The 8,531-nt window shown below is 37.9% G+C and overlaps 1 pseudogene; it reads left to right on the top strand.

The window, feature by feature from the left end:
* Positions 1 to 4,319: 4,319 nt before the first annotated feature.
* LOC119525961 lies at positions 4,320 to 4,842 on the top strand (annotated as a pseudogene).
* The last annotated feature ends 3,689 nt before the right edge of the window (positions 4,843 to 8,531 follow it).

Genomic DNA, 8,531 nt, shown 5'->3' with positions numbered 1-8,531 from the left:
TCTTTCCAGGTCATGGCAAAATGCCAATAGCAGTCTCATACAGCACATGTGTGTTTGTATATTATTTTCTTCTATCACATAATGCAGGCTCTATCTGTACTCTGTTTAATCTATCACTCAGGATTAGCTACTGAACTGTGTCACTGCAGAAACATGTATGATAATCCATGCTTTGTAATTAAAGGCCTACTTTTAAGTTCCCCTTTGCCTTTCTCCTTCTTCTCTGTTTATAGCAGGCAATTTAGATAAATAGGATAGCCAGAGAAGAAGTAGACTTCTCTTTGCTAGAAAGATATATTTTGTGTTTTGAAAAGTTATAAGTCAAGTTTGGGAAACCAAATCTTATTTGAAATGAGATTCAAATACACTAACACAGCTCTCTGTTTAAGGAAATCCTATGGTAAAAGCATTTATAAAGTCATTTGCATCCTATACCATTTGCCTCATTACTTCTTTTGTAAAACTGAATTTTCATAAAACAGGTTTGCTTGTGGTGAAGTGCCCTGTAGGAAAAATAAAGGTCCCTCCCAATTAGAAAAATAAATTAGTTTGGTTTGATTGGCTGTGGTGGGTGGAGGGTGCAGAGGGGGTAAAATTATTTTTGTCAGGCCTAACTCTAGTCTTCCAGATCTATGGGGAGGTTTGTGATTATCAGAGCAGGCATCTTGTGTTACTCTCCATTCTAGGAACAGTAAATAATACAGATCTGAAGGAAAGAATCATCACTTCAGAAGGATTTTGTCAAGGAAAGGTAATCTCAGAATGACGGGGACTTAAAAGAAAATATTCACAGTCAAGCAAAGGAAAAAAAAAAAGAAAAATTCCAACTATCAGCCTATCTAGATCTACCAAAATTGCTTATTCCTAGATTCTCCATTACAGTGATATTCCTGTCTTGTTAAACATGGTTGGATTCTCTGACACCAACTATTCACTTGGATACCAGAAGTTTTTCCAGTCAGTATTCTTTCTGGATACCATATTTGCTAGACACCAGACAGCTCTGTACTGTGACACACACTATTGGAGATTTTAATTTTGGTATCTAGATCATCCAGTCTTCCTTGGTCATAGTTGACCCTTATGTGATCTATAATACAAAGGCATAAGATCCTATTTCTTCTTTTAAAAATCTCATCACATTTATTTTTATTTAAAGGTTGTTTTTTACAAAAAAAAGTGAAATGCTCTTGCTCATTCTAGACAGGAAGAAAAATTAAAAAAATATCTCTGCCTATAAATTGATGAACCATTTATTTTCTACAGAAAACAAATGTAAATGCATTATCCTTTATCCTATTCAGGGCCACTACATACAGTTATGCAATTTGCAACATGCCTAACCATCCACAGAGACCCTGAACTGCCTCCCAATACACTTGCATGTTAATATCCATTAGCACACAGTTCAGTGATCCTCAGAGAGGTAACTGTGAAGACGGTTAGCTCTAATTAGGCAAATAATCCCAAGGGATCACAAGATATCAAGTCAGGATGACTGTGGCCTCCTGGTGTTTAAGTGAATGACACATTTAAATATAAACTATCAAAGTGGTTGGTCACAGGAAATTCACTAAGTACAATTAATTATATTTTTGGTAACATAAGATTCATAATGGAATTACTCAATTCTAAAAGGATCCAAAAATACAACCAAATTGCAACTCTGCTTGTTAGTGAATGTGTATGTGATTCAGTTGGTTTGGTCTGTAAATGTTGTAGAATTGAAAGAGCACAGTTCATGCAATATCCTTAAGAGTTTCTCATTCACAACCTCCTCAAAAAACATCTTCCTCACCACCCCACCATTATTTCACATAGCTTTTCCTCTCTTCCCTCAACTCCTTTTTATCTCCCAGTCCTATATCATAGCTTGCTTTAACGACACTTGATAATGTATTCCTCTTTCCCTCATGCCTTTCCCATTCACTTCCATTTCTTTGCTCATTCTATGATTATGCCTTACAAAGGTCTAGAAATCAGTCTAGGAAAGATCGGCTCCAGGAAGTTAGGCAATGAAGGGGAAGAGGAAAGTATATGAAGACTCCCGTGTTCATAATTTTTTTCATCACAAATGCAGTACAATTTGATTAATGTCTTAGCAAAATGGAGCACTGTTCCTGACCAAGAGAGCTAACCAAGAAAGCTCTAACCAAGCAAAAAGCTTGGGCCTAGTTAGGCTAGTGTTAATAGCAGCAGTCCAAGTAACCATCACTTGACCAAAGACAGAATTGTTTCAGTTCACCAGTCTTGTATATATATTTTAGCCTATTTATTCCACAATAACTTTTAAAGAAGTTTTCTAGTTTTGTCTAAATTCTTACACTACAGGGCATGTAGCTATAAAACAAGGAGGTACAAAATGGCATCAAGCAAAACCAAGGCTTTATTTTGAGGAAAAATGTATCTATAACCAAACATACTTCCAGATCCACCACTCTGAAGAAGTGGGATGACTTGATCTTAACAAAAATTTTAAGTTTTAATTTTTCATTACAGAATGTCAATTGCACCACCTTGGATCCTATAACAAAGATTGCTAATTGACCCTGATACCAATCTCCCCTTTCTTCATTTAGTACCTCTGTATTGAGTTGGGCTCATTGCCTTTCAGAATGAAGACTACATTCTCCAGACACCCTTGCAACAACATGTGGCTACCTAACTGCATTTTGGTCAATGGGATATATGCAAAAATAAAATACAACTTTTAAGGAGAACCCTTAAAAGAGGGGGCATTTCCTTCTTTGCCCCTTTCTTTCTTCCTGCCAGATCAAATGAGAATATATCTGATGGAGCTAAAGCAGCCACCTAGGAATATGGAATATGACCTTGGGAATGAATGTTGCACCCAAATGAGCAACAAGATGGAAATCTCCTGGATCTTGAGACTATGGAGCACTGTAACAGCCCTGTTGCAACTACCTTCAGTATTTTATGTGAGTGAGAAATACGCTGTCTTGTTCAAGCCCTTGGTAGTTTGGATTTTCTGTCACTGGCAACCAGACCTAATACTAACTAAAACAATTCCAATTAACAAAATCTTAGGCACCTTACTTCAATCAGCAAGACAAAAACTCTGCAGTTGAGGCACTTGGCAGATAGCCCAAGCTTAAATCAATAGTTATCCAGTTCCTGCCAAAAGCCAAGTTAAAACAAGTAATGGTTGAGAATTAAATAAAAGACATGTTATTAATTCCATTCCTCAAGGTCTTCTACACTATCTACATTCACTTAGATTATCAGAAAACAATAGCACTTGGGTGCAATATTAGGTCTCTGAAAAAATGCTTTAAGTGAATTGTATTAATGATACTGTCTCTCATGTGGAGGGGTGGGGATCAGAAGGCTCTGTGTACAAGACCTCATGAGGCAACACAAATGTAGGCTGATTCCCAGAAGATTTTTTCTTTTTTGGTTGGATCAGGATTATCTATGGAACTGATATGTACAACAGACATGATTTATTGGCCAAACCAGGACACTTTCAGGGAGGAAAGGAGATAAAATTAATAAACACAACAAGACAACAGGTACAAACCAGGATTTTTCGCAAAAACCGGTATATGTGGTCATCCTATACGGATTCTTAGCTCTCTTGGTCAGACTTAATCCAAGGGGGTATCTATATATTTTAATAAAATGCTAAGGGTACAACCTTAAATTTATATATTGTCACCAAACTCCTGGAAAGCAACACTCCAGGAAAAGTGATCTGGGCTGTCAATAATGCTCCAATTAAACAGATTTAATTGGAATTGTTAAATATAAGGGAATTATTCCAAGCCTGAAAAAAGAAGGTTGACATATCTTGACCAATGTAAGCATTCATTGTCTCAACAAACTATGCAAACCATAGACATTCAATTCAGTTGTTATACTTGAACTCACTCAGAAATTACCAAGAGCCTGAGCCCATGAGCAATAAATTCCATGCATGATGAAATGAAGGGAGGTTCTACAGCTCTTGGAAGCTACATGTGTTCGTGAAGTAACCATTTCTTCTCTCTTCTCCCTCTTCTTCCTTCTCTTCTTCCTTCCTCCATCTCTCTTTTTAGGTAAGTTCAGTTTTGACTTATCTTTTTATGCTATCAAGCATTAACTTGGTTATGGCAAATTTTCACCTCTGTTTCCACAGCATAAATACAAGCTTATCAAATGCGACTGGTATGCCTCCCGGCAGCCGATGAGCAAGCAAGGACAACGCCAGCACGCCTGCGCGCTCCCTCAGGGCAGCTAGTCTGCGTGCGTGAATGGGAGGTGGCAGGCCCCAGACTCATGACTTCTCTACTGACTGTTCCAGCGTGACGCCTTCAGTTATGAAACGGTTTGGTACCCGCTTGGTGGGAGCAATGGCGCCGACGCCGAACACAGCGATGAAAGCCTTGAGAAAATCGTTATGTCTTTGGATGATGTAATCAAATTGAATCGAAAGGAAGGAAAAAAAACATAATTTTCCAAGACTGAATATAAGACTCCAACAAAGTGGTACCCAGTAAATCAGGATGAGAATACAGTGGGGAATCCAACAGAATTCTGGTTCTGATAAAAATAGTCTGAGCCGTAGAGGAAGAGTCATGCCTACAAAGAGACGTCCTTATGGGGTTATCACTGGCCTTGCAACTAGGAAAGCAACTGGAATTCGAAAAGGAATTGAGTCCTATGAATAGACCAACTCTAAGTGACAAGAATATAATGTGATATTTTCCAGTGTTAAAAAGGAAACCAAACCTTCTGAGACACCATGAAGTGCAGAGGAAATGAGTTGCCATTCTAAAGAGACCTAACCAGTTAAAATGAAAAAATAACGTTCCAGCCATTTTTTTCCAGAAGTGGAAATAGATTAAGCCTCTCCATATTTCTCAATGGCAATATTAATATTTAGGATGATCAATTTCTTCAGGTAGCCCTTTGATGAATAGCCTGAGGAAAAGCCCAAAGCTTTTCACTTTCCCAATTAATCAGCAAATATCAGCAATTTCCTGACCTTATATACATTATACATTATGCCACAGAGATACTATCTTAGGGTTCAATAGTAGGCACCTATTACAGATCTTTTATATTTGTGTTTTAGGAAACATGCCAAAGGTGTTAAAGAAACCATCACCAACATCCTCATTTCCAATTTCCATGCCTTCTTTTCAGCCTTTCATATTGGACTGGTAAGCTGCTTCTTTGCTTATAAAGGGCCAAGAGCATGGAGATGGTTGGTATAAGACATCTGCCCAAGTTGAAAAAAAAATTACCAAAACAACGCAAAACAAAACAAAAAAACAAAAACAAAAATGTGAGTAGCCCAATCAGTTTGCTTTCTATCCAAGATTATTGCCTTCACATTAAACTTATTTTTATAAAATGTTAAGATTAGCAGAAAAGCAAGCTGTCCCTTTGAGTGCAATTTTCCCCTCTTGTCTAAAGCATGTGAATTAAAGCCACTATTTTTGGCAGATTTGAATATAGGATGTGAGTATTAGAAAAGATGCCATGGTTTTCTACTTGAACCATTTGAAAAGAAATGCTGAGGAAGGCATCATTTTTAGTGTGCTCTTTTAGCAACTTGGGAAGAATTCCACTGCTTCACTGCTTGTGAACACACAGGCCCCAGGGTCCTATATTCTTAGAATAAAATGAGCTTTGGGGCCTGAAGAGCCTCAGTAGAGGCTCTTTTATTGCTTACAAACTTCCTGTGTGATTAAAATCCATCCCAGATCTCTGCAATTTGGTAGCACAGACCCCACATCTGCATATCTGCTGGCCAATCTCCTCACTCTGCTTAGGCTTTCAGACAAGTGATAGAATTGGATGGTTTTATTTCTTTCTGAAACGAATTGTAGAGCTGACATCTGGAATCTATTATAATGAATGCCTTAGGTCTGCTACACAATGTTCCTTTGCAAAATGGTTTTCCTTTTAGGTAATGGCAGTTGTGGCTTTAGTGTAAGTTTTTTTTTCCTCTTTATATATTCTTTAATATATTGTGAAGGCAGGAGAAAAGTGGAAATCTTGTCCCAATACAAATGAAGGAAAGTGCAGTGGGGTTATGGAATGAGAGTGTAGAGGCTACGCTTTCTTATACAAGCATATGGATACTGTGAAAACCCTACATACTTTTAAAAAGAAAGAAAAACTTCGTATTTCACCCAAATTTCTGTGCTTCACACATGGGTCAAGATAGTAAGAGGTAACTTAGCTTTCCTCAGGAAGCCATAATAACAACAAGTTTCATTAAATTTTCAGAGATGAAAATTCTAACTGCATTTCACTAAAGGAAAGTAGAATTCACTAATATATGCTTAAATTTTAGCAAGAATTACTAAAGGTTTTCTGATTTGATTGAATTATGAATTGCAAAGATCAACTCTCTTCTCCTCAAACTCCTAAAATCTTTTGTTTTCTTAGACTCTGTCTATACAGCTCCTGAGTCACTTTTGCAAAGTTCATCATAATAAGCCACAAACTTTACTGCCTGTGGTACAGCCACACTTCAAGAGCAGTAGACCATTTGGTTTGCATATATATACAATACCCAAATCTTGTTCCTTCTTCCAAATTGATGACTCATAATGTGCTGGGTGGTCTCACACCCTTCAGCCAGTTGTGGAGCAGGGCAAGTAGAGAGATCAAGGCCACATCTCAACCAAGGCAATCTGACTTCTGTCCTCACCTCTCCAATGGAACAACTTTGGTAAAGTTTCCCAATATCCTCCTAATTTCCTCCTCTTGGCTGCATTTGAGACTACTACCCATTCCTTCCCCCTTGAATCTCTCATCCCTTAGCTCTGGTAATACTGACTTCTAATTCATTGCCTTCTATGTCTTTGATTGCTCTTCTTACTTTTTTCACTTTGTTCCCCTTCTTCTGCTTACCCCTAAAGTATGTATCATCAGGGTCCTATTCTCAGTCCTCTTTTCTTCTAGCTTTACATGTTCTCTTCAGATAACCTCATTAAGTACTATTTCATCAACCATATATTCACCAACTACCACCTATTTCCGTCTGCTTGCTGAGTCAATCACTCTTGATGGATGATTTAGATAGATAGATGATAGCTATACATGGATGATAGATAGATTATACAGATAAATGATAGATGATACATAGAGTCAGAGATAGCATCCCACAGACAAACTTGACAAAACTTGCTGACACTGGTTCGGTAAGTTCCTTCCCCACATCCTTTCTCTGGTAATTAATATTTTAGTTAAACACGTCACCATTCCCTTCAATCACTCATCATCTGTGACTCTGTTTTCAAATTTAACTGTCTACACTTACCCCTGCAAACCATGAGGAACAAGAAGACAATTGCCTAATTTCCATTTAAATTCCATCCCCTCAGACTTTCCTCCTTCCCTGCTCCAATTTTGTCCAGGCCCTTGTTAATCTCCTTCCTAAATTACTGTGCTAGTCCCCTGACCACAGTCCCTCCCTCTGGTCTCTAACTCCTCCTCTCTCTAGATAGAGTGATCTTTCTAACATACCTGTCTGATCAAGTCACTTCCATTCTCAAGAATCCACCTTCAACAGATCTCCACTGCCTACAGATGCGTTTCAATCTTTACATAAGAATCAACAGTTACACTTACTGAGCACTTACCATGTCTCAGGCCTTATGCTAAGCACTTGACATACATCATATTTTACCTAAATTAATCCTCATTGTAATCCCACGAGATTGTTACCATTGTTGCCATTCTATAGGCAATGAAACCAAGATGGAGAGAATTTTGACTGTAGCCCGAAGTCACACAGCTAGTCAGTGGCAGAGCTCAAATTGGAACTATTTCATCTAATCCAGAACCAGGGGCCTATAGAGCTGCTGTCCTTCAATATTGGGCCTAAGATTTTTTTCCAACTTTATTTATGATGCTCCCCTATAGAGTCTCAGCACTCCAGGTACCACAAACTACTCGCTCTTTCTCAACTACAACCATATGTCTTTCGTGCTTCTGTTTTTATACACAACATTCCCTCTGCCTGGAATGTTTTTTTCCCATCTATGGACTTGATTAATTTCTACTCATCCTCCCAGATCTAGCTCAAATGCCTTGACCACTATGTAGCCCTACCTGATGTTTCCAGTGGAGACCTTCCCTCCTGGGTCAATCCATACTGCCTTGTTCATATAACACATTGAAAGGTCAGTGAGGGAAGAGAGTTTGCTTGTTTCATTCACAGCTATTCCTCTAGTATCTACCACAGTAGTAGCCAATAAATATATGTCAAATAAATGAAAGAATGATACCTCTGTCATAGTACTTGTAACACCACACTGAAATTATTTTACATGCCTATCTCATACTATGCTGTAAGCTCCTGAGGGTGGAACCACATTTTACTATTGTCATATCCACTATTCCTAACACAAAGTCTGACAAATGGTAGGCATGTGTTAAATATTTGTTAAAAGAATAAATGACTGAAATTCATATAATTAGAAAGCCATTCTTGCAATAAGATTTTGTGATTTTAAAGTTATCTTTTACAATGCAAATATCCCTGAGGGGAATGATAGAAGCCACACTTT

This window comes from Choloepus didactylus, assembly GCF_015220235.1.
Source record: "Choloepus didactylus isolate mChoDid1 chromosome Y unlocalized genomic scaffold, mChoDid1.pri SUPER_Y_unloc3, whole genome shotgun sequence".
NCBI lineage: Eukaryota > Metazoa > Chordata > Mammalia > Pilosa > Megalonychidae > Choloepus > Choloepus didactylus.
This window is presented reverse-complemented; position numbering and strand designations above follow the sequence as displayed.